At 33.1% G+C, this 15,315-nt stretch overlaps 1 pseudogene; it reads right to left on the bottom strand.

The window, feature by feature from the left end:
- LOC128202384 (uncharacterized) overlaps positions 1-13,230 on the bottom strand; it is a 73,055-nt pseudogene extending 59,825 nt beyond the window's left edge.
- Positions 13,231-15,315: the final 2,085 nt, after the last annotated feature.

Here is a 15,315-nt window from a genome sequence, read left to right as displayed (position 1 = left end):
TACAGGGTGCTCTCTGCATTGCAATAAATCTATCTGAGTTTAATATCATATAATTGCGTATATTTTTGACGACTATAGTGGCTTAACGCGTAGTGTTATCACCATTTTTTTTATAGATAGATAGATACATAGATAAGTAATCTATTTGCATTATTTACAGCACACAAAAAGCAACAGACAAAAATGCAAAGTGAAAATAGATAAAAAAAAAAGATACATGTACGAAAAATTAAAAAAAAAAAAAACAAAATAATCAGAATGCATAAAATTAGTAAAATTTTTTTTCTTATACTACTATGGTAGCAAACAAGCATACGGCCCCGTCTGATAGTAAACGGGGTTATCGTAGCCTATAGACGCCCGTGACACTAGTAATGTTACACGCGCGTTGCCGTCCCTTAAAAAGCCTTAATACGTCCTTTCTGATGAACCCCATGCTGTAGTCTCTAAGGAAAACTGAGGCTTAGGAAGATCTTTCCACAACCATTTTTTTTTACCTCTGGGAAATGCTTTATGCAGACCCATACACCTTAGTGGTGAATGGGTACTGGGGGAATCCCCCCGTAAGGTGGGAGTGTACTCACCAAAAACCAAACGATATACCCTCAAAGTGCCATATGTCGGAGACATGGATTCGCTTTCGCACTCACCACATCTCCGACGGCAACGACCCGCCCCCTAATGGTAAGAACAGGTCTCCTCTCTCAAGATAGGATGGATAGCGTGCTCACCCTACCACTCGGGGAATGCGCCGGTATATTAGCACATCCCCCAGAAATCTTTCTACAACCTGACTATCCGTGACAGAAATATCCTCTGAAACCGTGCTGTGACCATTCTGGTTCTAAGGCTTGAGGAAGCATTCCCTGCCGATGGCGAGCGATGCAATGGTGAAATTATTGTATCATCTTTTAATTGTTATTGATTCAATCCTTGAATAATATAAATAATTGTATTTATTGACTACCTATTGCCTACTTTTTACTGGAGATTTTTTTTTTATACAACTTAGAATGGCAATCAAGCTGACGGTCCACCTGATGAAAAGTAGTAACTGTCGCCTATAGACATGAGCAATACCATGGACATAACAGAGTATACTTTTTCGCCCATAATACCCCCCATGCGTTGCCATTCCTGAGGACTCAGGTGTTATTCCTCTGTACCCAGTAAATTCACGTCCACCACACCACACGTTCATATCCCAACCTTCAAACCGAAACACAGCCAGTCTGTTATGTCCATAGTACTGCTCATGTCTATAGGCGACGGTTACCACTTTCCATCAGGTGGGCCGTCAGCTTGTTTGTCATTCTAAGTTGTATAAAAATAAATATAATCTACCAAGTCAATCTTCCTGTAGTCCCTCTGATAACCATCGTGCTGAATTTCACGTGTAATCATCCTGATCCTGCCCTTTCATTCTCACCTATCATCCTGTACTGGTACCCCTCCAGCGTATACCGTTAACGCAGGCGCAATCCATTTCATTGTATGCCTCTATACTTTACAACTTCATTACAATATCCCACGCTTCAAACTAAAATTGATTGACTGACAGACTGACAGACTGACTGACTGACTGACTGACTGACTGACTGACTGACTGACTGACTGACTGACAGACTGACTGACTGTTGTACAGCCTCTCTCTAACAAGCCCTTATGTGTGCGAGAGATAAATATTATAGGCACAGAGTACCTGCCATCCGTTAAATAAAATACTGAGCCATCTCAACACTTGCATATATTCTTTTCAGCACTACTCGTATATGCAACAATGCGCTAGCTTTATTTCTACAATAAAACTCAGCGCGAACACGACATCGTCCTCGTCGGTGTATTAAGCCGTGACACATACTGAGAAACGGGCTGCTACTACGAAAACTCGATTCTACTATTGCGCAAAAAACTCGACTGATAAATTTATATATAATAAACTATATTATTGATAGCTATATAATTAGTAACTGATTTTTTATACAAAAAAATTAATATAAATAATTTATGTTACTGAATCATTTAACGGAAGTCCAACTCACTGGTTTGTTGATTAGCATTATTTTGTTTAATTCCGCTACCTATAGTATGCGCGTAACTGCCTACACTCGAATATTATTATTATTACCAGAAATTCTACAACCTTTCATAATAGCAATCAATCTCCGACCACCATTCGATTTCATTAGAATTTACAGGGTACAGAGGAATAACACCTCAGTCCTTAGGAATGGCAACGTATGGGGGTATCATGGGCGAAACAGTATAGATAGATAGATAGATAATTTATTTACATTACTTACAGCACACAAATTACAATAAATAAAAAAAAAAACATACACATAATACACAGCAAAAGAGATAAAAGAATGAAAATAAAAAAGCACAAATAAAAAAAAAACAAAATATATAAACTAACAATCTCCTTTCTTTCCCTTCCTTCATGCGTGTGCCATAGTAACACAATATGGTTACAACTCAGTTTATTGCTTTGCTCTTAAAAGAGCAAAACTGATATTCTGCTGTGGCCAAGAGTCAGTCGCGAGACTCCTCATTAAAAATAACAATAAAAAAAAGTATACTCTGTTATGTTCATGTCTATAGGCGACGGTTACCACTTATCATCAGGTGGACTATTAGCTTCTTTGCCATTCTAAGTTGCATAAAAAAAAGTTGGCGGTGGGATCTTAGACTAAATTTATTTTTTTTTATACCATAGAGGTGTCAAACAAGCATATGGCCCATCTGATTGATGGTAACCGATTACTGTAACCTATGAATGCCTGCATTAGCGGGGGTATTACGCGCGTGTTGCCAACCCTGGAGAAATCTCTTTACCTCCCTTTTGAGGAAATTAAATATGAAACTCAAATGTCATGAAATTTGGTAAGAAAAAGGACTAATCGATATATTCCGGGTATACGAAAGTAGTTGCGGAAAAAGCTGCTTTTAAGATATTTCACTTTAATTTTAATTAATACCACGAACTTTACTCAGTAAACAAACGGAACTTTGACCTTTATAAATGCTGTTTTCGAATATTACAGTAAACATTTAAATTTTTAATAATTTTTCGAGAAAAGGATATTACTGAACTAATATAACGAAATTAGATATAATTATATAATTCTAAGGAGAGAGTCATAAATATTAATTACATTATAAATATATATACATATATACACTATATATAAAACGGTTAATAACCCTAAATTCCAAATTAGCGAAAATCTGAAGTTTCGAGCAGCGACCTATTAATTTGCTTAAAAATGTGACGTTAAGAGATGAAACACATGTCACAAAATGTGCGTGGATAGAATGACGGTCGGCGATTGATGACTAATATTGTAAAGTTCGTAGAACTTCTACTAATAATAATAGTAGTAAATTTTTAAATGTTCGCAGTCAGTCGCAAAATAATTCTAATCGACTGAACAATTTGTTAATTACTACTGTATATTTTATTTAAATCAAACCAATGTGTGAAACATAGTAGGGGTGCGTCACGCAAGAAATATCGTCATTTTCGTCTCCAAACTAACTGTTAAGAACTTTCACACACCTGCAATACTAGAATTCTTGGCGGTGCACAGGATTGCAGAAGTAAATTTAGAAAATAGCCAACCATTTATTCTCTGAAATGTTATGTTTTCCGCGTAATGTTTTATTTATCTTTAAGTTCTCCTTCGGAAATAATATTGCGCGAAAGTTAATTTCCTTTACAGCATATGCATTATATATATATATATATATATATATATATATATATATATATATATATATATATATATATATATATATATATATATATAAATAAGGCGGTTTGGCAACCGCAATTAGACTTTTAGTTGTAATTATTATTGGTTAAACAATAATAATAGTAGTTACGCGTGGTTCCGCCATAGAATGGGCCACCTGTTCCTTTCCAGTGATAGTCATAAGAAGCGACTAAAGGAATTTGATGGTTGAGAAATAGGTAGCAGCGTTCCTCTTAAAACACCACCAAAGCCTAACTGCGTTTGACAACCCACCTCACTCTATTTCAAAACATTTGCATAAAATAAAAATTAAATATGTACAGAAATACCCGATCCGGTAATTGTTACTGCGTTCATATTTTTCTACAGAAATTATTTATTTATTTATTTGCTTATTTAATTTATTTTTGTTATATAAATTAAGATTGTGTTCTATAAAAAAAAACGACGTCGATCGCGGCAAAATCAATTATTTTGATTTAAAAAATCCAGTTATTTTTATTTTAAAATTTAAATATGGAACAGATTTTGATAAAATTTCTACCGAATCGAACGATCGACCGATCGAAAACTATATTCTTTCAGATAAAAAAATAAGCTTCTCAAATCAGTTTATAACTGCCGGAGTGTTGAAGTAATAAACATAAAAAATCTCCTCTTTTTGAAGTCAGTTAAAAAACTAAATATCACGAGTAACTTATGGAGAATAGTTTAGAGCTTGAAAAATCCAACTTCACTTATAGTTTATTACTTAAGACTTTGGAATGAAAGCGTTTTAAGGAGGCCCGAGCTAGGTATTCGGTGCATTCGTGCGGTCGACTCAAAGGGTCCACTGGACTCGGAGGCACTTGCGTAGGTACACCATATATTGCGTTACTAACAGGATAGGATTATATTACCAATCAAAATTGTATATTACTGCGAAAGTTCACGTAGATATTCATGTTCAATAATTAATATGCAGTTCCTATGGTAATAAGAGATAACACGGTGTTTCATGTCCATAAATGTAATTAAAATTTAGAGCACAATCAATTCTTGTTTTTATCCCTGTTAAAATATAAAAATACGAGTACATCTGAATATACTTAGGTTTATTTTAGGTATTTCAGATACGAATTCTTGACTTCATAACAAATCGTCCGTATATTCAAAGAAAATTAAAAAAAAAAGTTATTATTTAAAAATGATCACATCTCAGTTTATTGCTTTGCCCTTAAAAGAGCAAAACACTGATATTCCGCTGTGGCCAAGAGTCAGTCGCGAAACTCTTCATTAAAAATAACAATAAAAAGAAATATAAATAAAATCCAGTGTATGTGTCCATTACATTCGCCTCCATTTGATATTATATTCTAACTAAATAAATAAATATCAGATACCATTAGATGAGTAGTAGTCAGAGATCACTTTTAGGTATGCCAATTTTTTTTATTAATTAAAAAAAAATTAAGTTCTTTTTTAAAATTGTGTTTAGTTTCAGACAATCTTATTGGGAGTGGTATATTATTCCAGCATTTCGTAGCTTGGTAGCGGAAACTTCCCTCAAACGCCACAGTTCTATGAGGACACCCTGCTAATAAGTAACGCGTTGGTCTTGTACTATATTTATCATAGAATGAACTGAATTGATCAATTTCGAAGGAAAGCCTTATCGCCAATCCACTACATTCATCTGTCAAGAGGGTGCGACTGAAAAAAATATATTCAAAATAAGTACATACAAATATTTAAGGTAAATGAAAGTAAATTTTACCAAATTACTTTAAAAACAACATTTACACACTTCGTTCTTTTTTTGAAGTTCACTATTAAATACGATTATATCGAACGAACTTCATGTAAAGAGTTTCTCAATTTGTATGAAGAGCGTATTAAGGTTCATGCTTTAATAGAATTGAAATTACTGCGTAAAACTAATTAAAACTTAGGCAGCCTTAAAATTTGTGTATTTTCTCGTAGATGGAGACACACATTTGAATGCATCATGTAATTCCACTTCTGAAGTACCTATTTACCGAGATATTGCTTAAAATAATTAGTTTATTACATTAGTTTTCTCAGAGCGGTAATAGTCTAATTGTACAACGTTTGACTGTAGTCCAAAGAGCCCAAGACTGAATCAGTGAAATCTTAGCCCAAATCACTGACTGTACTTTCTAATTCATGCTATAATCTTAAATAAACGACTGTTATTTACTTCGCACTTTCAATAAATTATAATATTATACACAGAAAGAAAACTTTTTTTATTCAAGTAAACTTAAATTTAAACATTTTTCAAGTCATTTTTTACGATTCTACCTCTCATTTGGAATGCAATTTTTTTTTTTAAGAAGAACGGCCAAGATACTTATTTATATAAATGTAAAAGTGTTCAAAGATATTCGTATATTTGTTCGTCAATCACGCCTAAACGGCAGAATGGATTTGAATGAAATTTGTTACATCGATAAGTTATATTTTAACATAACACATATAATACTGTACATATTGATTGATCCGTCCGAAGATACGAGATAGAGTTTGTATTTCATATGTCAAAGAATGTCGTGGAATTACACGAAATCGTTCGCGTTTATTCGAAACATATAGTCTTAAATTTGTCCCATATTTTTTAAAAAGAATGGTCACAGGAGTAGTTAAGGAATTTAGTGTTTAATGACTGGGCATTGCGCCGTAGAGGAGAGATGCCTGCCTAAGAGGATTTGCTGTGGCTAGATTTAATGCCGCTTGTGCTTCAGTACCTACCTGTATTTTACACTGGTCTTGAAGTAAAATTTATCAAATTGAATCTTATAGTTTCTCTATGTTCACACCAAGGAATTTCCTTTATAAATTTTAAGATAGATTTCATGTCATCACTTTTCAGAAATTTGTGTCCTTTTTTTAAGAAACCAATTAATTTATTCGTCGCCTGTAAAAATGAACAATACCATGGACATAACAGAGTCAGAACATACTTTAATAATAACTTTTACTATAATACAATACTGAATAGCCGTGTAGTCCGAGCATAGAGTAGGCCGCCCTTTCCTTTCCCGTGGGTATCGTAAGAGGCGACTAACGAAGGGCGAAGTGTGGGCAGCAAAGTCTCTCTTTTAAACATCTCCAAAATCTAACGGTGGTTACCAATCCGCCTGCCAAGCATGGCAACTACTGGTAAAAGTTCAGCAGCAATATTTCCGAACCGATACGACAACATAACCTTCAAGAAAAGAGCATATTCCTTTTTAAAAGGCCTGCAGCACACCTACGGCATTGGTGGGCGGCGGTAGTCACTTACCATCAGGTGAGCCGCATGCTCGTTTGCCCCCTGTGTTGTAAAAAAAAATCCCCCTGGAGAAGGCAGTTGTTCAGCAGTGGACTGTTAAAAACTGGTATGAGGATATAATGATGATCTATGTAGTGTAATAGAAAGCAACATGATACAGTTAGCTTTGGACCCTGTTGGGCACAGCAAGTACGAGATAGGACACTTTTTTCACTTTAAAAATTGTCTAAGAATCTGTTACAATATTATCTAGTTATTGAAATTGTATCATGATAGGTACGTATTTTCTTATTATTATTATTTATTATTTAATTATTAATTTTAATTATTTAATTTTATATATGTATATAGTATTTATTAGTGGTTATTACATTACTTAGGTATTGGTGAGTATCTTTCATATCGTAATGGTTATTAGTATTATATAGTTATTTAATATATTCTGTAGTTTATAATTATTCATATATATATTCTTTATTGCACTAAAACATACAGTAACAACAATAAGTTAATAACAATGTTAGCGAAGGCGAACTTATCTCTCTCTCTCGAAAGAGATTTCTTCCAGTCAACCTAACACAGTGGCATAGGAAGTAGTGAGTGGGCAGTAGTAGTGCAAAACAGAAATTAAAATATATATTTACATAAATTATACTCATATTGTAGAATTAATTAATTAATAAAATTTCAGCAATGTCAGTTTTAGCTATGTCTTAAATCATTATCAATTTATAATTAATTATTTATTTGTAAATTACAAGATAAACTTTAACTCATAACACATCAAGAGTATAATATCGACTGCTGTCACGAGTCAAGTTTTTACAAAACATCGGCGCAATATGTCGCATCGATATGGAAATTGAACCATGTTTATAATGCATCAAATCTAGATCCCGGTTTGTAGGTACGTGTGAGATTTGGCATCGAATGTACATGGATTTTCCGTCACTCGAGCATGAAAAATACCCATATAGAAATTGGATATTCCGGTCTGTTGTTAGGGTAAATGTTATCAACGCTTATATATTATGATATTACATTTGTGTAACTCTAGAATTATTCTCATATAGTTATCAAAGTTTAGTTTTACCAGATTGCTTGGGTACCTCTGTCCCATTCGTGTTTCAACCGTGAAGCAGTTGTGTTTGCATGTCTGTGTTTCAGTTTGAAGGGTGGGATATGGCGTAAATTTACAGGATAAAAAGGAATAACACCTGAGTCCTCAGGAATGAAAATGCATGGGGGGTATCATGAGCGAAACAGTATACTCTGTTATGTGCATGGTACTGCTCATGTCTATAAGCGACGGTTACCACTTTCCATCGGGTGGGCCGTCAGCTTGTTTGCCATTCTAAGTTGTATAAAAAAAATCCATTAAGATATATGGAATTATTTATTTATTAATATATATATATATATATTTATTTATTTATACTTCTGCACACATTAAAATATGTCTACACAGAGCTGACTTCAATGCCTGATGGCATTCTCTACCAGTCAACCGTTACGCTAAACAGAGAGTAAATAGCATGCATTCATTAGACAAAAACAATTTGTAAGTTAAATCAATATTTATATATGTATATAATGCACTGCCTACGTATTTCTCTGTTTGTGGTTGTTTGTTATTAATATAATACATAATCGATAATCAATATATATATATATATATATATATATATATATATATATATATATATATATATATATATATATATATATATATAATTGTAATCAGAAAGTCCTCCTATAGTAGTAGTTTTACTTAATCTATACATATAAAATATAAATTAAATACATTTATATATATAATATGTTATATACTATAAATTACATCAATATAAAAAAAAAACTTGTTTAACGTACGTGTGTACTCTGACATAATTAATCTATTATGTACCAATTTCGCATTCAGGTTCACAACGATACTCTTGAATACCTTGTAGTACAATTGTTTCACGTTTAATTCGGGACTAGTTATTATTTTGTTGTTGGTTTTATTTGTGTTTACTTTGTTCCCTTGCTTATTACTTCAGTGTTGTTTTATAGTTTTTTTAATGTATTGCTGATTTTTTTTATACAACTTAGAATGGCAAACTAGCTGACGGCCCACCTGATGGAAAGTGGTAACCGTCGCCTATAAGCATGAGCAGTACCATGGACATAACAGAGTATACTGTTACGCCCATGATACCCCCCATGCGTTGCCATTCCTGAGGACTCCGGTGTTATTCCTCTGTAGCCAGTAAATTTACGCCATATCCCACCCTTCAAACCGAAACACAGCCATGCAAACACAACTGCTATACGGTTGAAACACGAATGGACCGTCTGCAAGTTTGCCTCTCTAACAATAAAAAAATATCTTTAGGAATTCTGCATCTACACGTTTGGTACTTCCAATTATTATTATAATAAAGTCTCCCGGTAATACTTACGCATAACAAATTATATTATTCACTACATATTCAGCAGTTAAGACATTGTCTTGTTTTGTTGCAAACTGCAATTTGGGTATGGAAAATAGGCTACTGTTAAAGTTTAACTAGATTAGTTCTAGTATAATTGTATTAGTTTTAATACATGCTTATTATTGTTATATTATGCCTTATTTTATATGCGATAAGTCGAAATTTCAAAATAACATTTCTGTCTTTATTATCATCATATATGAGTTGTTTTCTGTCCATCATTACCATGGAACGATCTGAGCAGTACCATGGACATATTTTTCTCACATACAATGGTTTAATTATTTGACAGATAGACTGATAGTTAATAAATAGTTTTCTTTATTCGATATTCAGGGAGCAGAGTTTTACCTATATTTAAAATGTAACATTTATTTTGAAATAAATTATTATTATTATTATTATTATATATTTTTTCTGTTAGTTTTAGAACTTACTTTTATTTGTTTTTGTGCAAGAAATTAAATAATTATTATATTAAAATTTATATTGAAGTAAAACTTTATTTTATAATCAATTGATAAAGTTAATTACATTAACTTCGATAACTCAAAGTTGTGTCTAGAAACATATTTCTTGGACACAGATGCGCAGAGGACGTCTCTGTGCATCTTCTATTTATCATCTGAGGAATTGTTCTGATACCTGCTGCTGATTTTCACCATTACAACCCGCCATATCATCCCAATCATCTGGACGAGTGGCGGTCTTCCACCGTGCGTTTTTCTAACCTTCCAAAACACAGCCATGCAAACACAACTTCAAGAAAAGAGTATATTCGGTTGAAACACGGCGGTAGTCATGAGATCAGTGAATTACAGGTGAATCAATTGTTGGAAACGACAAAGTAAGTTCATAAAATTCCATTAAATTTCTTATATACATATATACATAGAATGGCAAACAAACTGACAACCTCTCCGCCTATAGACATGAGCAGCATCAAAGTTTTGTAATAGAAAGTTTACATATATAACTGTATTGGAATGGAAGTGATAAGTAGTTAATTTTTCTTGTATAAATCACTGTAAATTCACGTCATTCAAACCGTAACATCACGGAGACAGAGGTTAAGCAAACGACTTTTGTAAAGTCTCCCTCTAGTAAAGTTTAATAGATACATAAATGTATTGAATGGAAGTGAAAGTAGTTAATTTTTCTTGTATAAATCATAGTCATCGTCATCACGGATTATGTAACATGAATATATTTTTTTTGTACTATAATCACAGCAAAGAATCACATAGACATTTTAGATTTATTTCAGAAGTCATAGATAAATTAATAATAATTCTATATCGGTAATCACTTATTCATAGACTGCTTTCTCGTAAGCTTTTACTTTGATACAGTAGAATCTTACTTGTAGATAAAAAAAAAAACTATACAAATTATACGACATTCTTTATAACCAGTAACAGATAATGACACAATACGATGACATATTGGTGTTATCATTCAATTGTCAAACGATAAGAATTATAATACTAAGTTGAGAGTTATGCGATTTCGACAGACACTCCGGGTTCAATTTCGATTTGTACAGTCACGTCTATAAAAAAGTATAGTGTTCTTTTTTTAAATTTTGTATGTATTACACTGGTACATAAGTTTTCCAATTTTAAATATTAGTAGTTTACACATGGAAATTTAAATATCATACTATGAATGTTTGCTCTCGAAGCTGAGAAGTTCTTATCCGTGCCCCAATTTTTATAATAAATTAAAAAATACAAAGATGCGTGTAGTCCTATCTGTTAACAAAATTTAAATATTTGACCTTCTAACGGATGAACGGTCTATGTCTATGGTTCTAATATTGCAAGTGCGAAAAGTTTTACTTTTTATTAAAACTTTTATAATGCCTGATTTTGAACAATAAATATTATAATAGATGTAGTATGAAGGTAATATATATATATATATATATATATATATATATATATATATATATATATATATATATATAAACAGAAATTGGAACATAATTTTATCAGTGTTTCTTTTGATGATATATTTAAGACATTCAGTTGTTGTTATAAATGTAAAGTTTCTAAGGATGGATATGGTAAGCATCGTCGATGCAACAATTTGTCTATTTATTCAATTGCTTTTTCGTAAAAGCTGTATTTTTAAATTCAAGGATAAAGAATCTTTTTGTAAAACTTAAGTGATAAAAGTTCTAAATAGTCGTAAATAACAAAGTATGAGTGGCGAAGTTTTTCCAAATGAATGCAGCCGTGAACCCTTTTAGACAAGGGGGCGGGAGTTAGTAATTTATTGCAGATGGACAAATGGTAGAGTACTTGGACAATAGACGTTATTTAAGCTTTCATTTACACGGTTTGTTGTCCATCTGTCTGTCTGTCAAGACTCTCTTTCTTGGAAACGCGTGGAAGTATCAAGTTTAAATCTATTTAGTGTGTTTACTTACCCCCTCATTCATAAAAAAGTCAAACCTGTCATAAACCTATTTTAGCTATTACACTATTTTGTCTCTTTCTTTTACACTCGATTTCCAATTTGAAAGAAAGTAACAAAGCAGCGTAATAGACAATATACATTTGTAGATGGTGTTATTTTTTTATAAATAAGAAGATAGTCTGAAATCTGTTAAAATTATGAAAACATTAAACTTCTAAGTCAAAATAATCATAATATACGGTCGTTTATACCATTTTAACATTTGCAAGGTAATAAAAACTAATAAGGCATTTTTATACTTTTCTATGGAACTCCACGATACCATACGACGTCACGATACAATAGTAGAGCAAAATGTATGCATTCGTTTAACAGAGACGTTCTTAAGCTTCCTCTACGATAATTTTATAATCGTGCACGACCACGAAATTACCGTAACGTTTCCGTAGCAAACCTAGGCTTCCTTTTAAATTCGTCGCAAGAATTTTGCGAATATATTATATGTATGCGTGTGCCTGTCTACGCGACTTTCGACTTCCCTCTTCAGATTATAATTATGGGCGGGCACGTTTCACGGTAACATAGTAGGACACCTAGGCTCCCCGTAATATCGTGGATACAAGTGTGTATGTATAAAAATAAAATTATATCTGAGTGAGCTGATTCTCGCACGTGTGTATCAGAAATGGCTCGGTTTTAAAGAAATGCTCTGTTTAAATACTAGTACTTGGAACTATTGAAATCAAGAAATGTAAAACATCCAATTTCGAAGACGGTTTTAAACTCTCCATGACCACAATCTGGAACCCAGTAATACCAAAAACATTGCCTCAGTATAGAGTGTAGTCCATAAATGCATACTGAGGGTAGACTGCCCACTAGTATTATTACTATTATTATTATTAAGTACTTAATAATAGTACAGTGACACAATTAGGATGATGTAGGAAAATCAGTAGACATCGCACACTCAGACATTCGGGCAATGGACACTTAAATAATCGGATACTGGAAAACGAGGCACTTGGACATTGGACATCAGACACTCAAACACTAGACACTTGGACACTGGACACTAGACACTTGGACCCTGGACACTGGACACTGGACACTCAGGCACTGGACACTCAGACACTGGACACTGGGTAATGAGAGACTCGGACACTGGTCAGTCCGATACTGGATACTGGACCCTCGGACACTGAGAATTAGATGCTGGATACTCGGACACTCGAATACTGGACACTAAGGAACTCAGACACTGGACTACAGACACTCGGTCATTAGGTTTGATCATTAGGATCTCATAAGAGTAAGGTATTATGCCTCTGTACCCTTTAATTATAACCAAAGTAAATCCAATGAAACATTCAATATCGCTATTATAACTTGCTCTACATAGTTCAGTACTAAACCCGAAACTAATTGAAATGGACCACGTAAATCCCCACGATCTGCTCTGGAGAGGCTTCTTTAAGTAAATATCGTAATTCCAGATGCATTAACTCTAGTTAAGCCATTGTGAAATAGCTATTTCTGAAATAAACTTAATCTCGGTTCAAGGTGAGTTCTATAAAAGTATATATTTTACCAAGAATATTTTGTTATTGTATTCTTTCAGTGCTTGAAACTTGAATGATTGAATCGAATCTATTGAAAAGATTAGGTACTTACCTAATCTATTGTGGAAGCAAAGCCTGAAAAGGTTTGATCTAATAATTCCTTTGTTTTTTTAAGCTGAAATCTTTTTTGGCCCGATATAACAAGCTAAATAGATCGTATTTCTTAACAATTTATACAAATACTGACGATTCGCCCCGGCTTCGCACGGATTTGAATCGATATCGAAGTTTATACTGTACACATAAACCTTTCGTAAAAAATATCTAAATGACCACGGAACTCGTATTAAAATTCATTGAGTGAGTTAGAACAAGAAAGCGTACAAAAATACAGACAAAAATAGCGTGTTTATTTTAAACTGTTAGAGATTAGTTTTTACTATCCCATATCCCAAAGGATGTGTTATCGAACGGGGATAAAATGTAGTCTCTTCCTCTCTATCCCGTGTAGTACCTATGTGTAATTGTTATATACCAAATATCATTATGATTGGTTAAGCGGTTAAGGTGTTAAGAGATAATAAACAAACACCATCACAAAACAACTTCACATTTATAATATTAGTAAGGACCTGTCTTCAAATCCTTTACAGGATAAGTTCTTTTCTCCTCCAATAGACCTATTCGTCATGTGCATCCAAATTTTACTGATATTATCATTTCAGTGCATGGAGTTATTATCGCATTTCTTTAAACTGGTTTTTGGGTCTCCATTCCTCTATCTTATAGATCCAATATCCATCATTCCGTCGGTTAATATGACCTGCCTTTCTTCAAATAACTTGGACGCTACTAAGGCGATGTCATTTCCCTCACTGGTGCATCCAGCGTTATTTAAAAAAAAAAAAATTTTCCGTCGGATAATATGACCTGCCTGTCTTTTTTTTAATCCAGTGTTATTTCAAATTTTTCTTTTCTTTTCAATGGCAATCGGTCGTTATTTTTACAACCGTTTCTGCTTGCATCAAGTATTTTAATTTTAGTTTAATTCTTAAGAATATCGCCAACTTTAACGTTTCCCGCCTTTTTCGATCATGTTACACATTTAAAGAGCACTATATTGAATCAACGCAAATCTTTTAAGCCAACGTCAATCACGATTATGGTAATAAAAGTTATATATATAAGTAAGTGTATTTAATTTCATTTATTTATTTATATTTACCAACTAAAGGAACTTGTCAGTTTCCCATTTCGCTCCCTTAGCAATCACAATATATATAAACATAATATAACTTATTTATTGGACATTTTCTAAGTAATGTATTGCTATTCTGCGAAATTTAACAAGTTTACAAGTAAATATATCCAAGTCCGGATACTGGCACTTGACACCGTTGAGCAGAGTCAGTACATTATGTGATCTTAATATAATATAACATCTCATAAAATTCAACAACCTAGGTATTTTTATTGTGACTTGTCTGTCCAAAACCACAGAGCGTCGACCTCCACGTGGTTTTCCCTGGAAACCATCGTGGAAAATTTTTGATAAATTCATAACAATGGGCAAACTGGCCTGCTTCATCCTCACCTATCATCCCTCAGTGGTGTCCCGCCAGCGTATACCGATAGCGCAGACGGAATTACCATTCCATTATCACCCATAAATAATCACAAAGTAAGTCTATTTCAAATTGATCGTTATATTGTATAACTGCGTTACGATTACGATATATCTTCAGTAAATTTTCTGTTATTATTTGTAAAACTTATGTTTTTTTTAATACGCTATTTCCGCCCCCACCCCCGCCCACACT

This window comes from Galleria mellonella, unplaced genomic scaffold, assembly GCF_026898425.1.
Source record: "Galleria mellonella isolate WM207_F2 unplaced genomic scaffold, CSIRO_AGI_GalMel_v1 utg93, whole genome shotgun sequence".
In the NCBI taxonomy this organism is placed as follows: Eukaryota; Metazoa; Arthropoda; class Insecta; order Lepidoptera; family Pyralidae; genus Galleria; species Galleria mellonella.
This window is presented reverse-complemented; position numbering and strand designations above follow the sequence as displayed.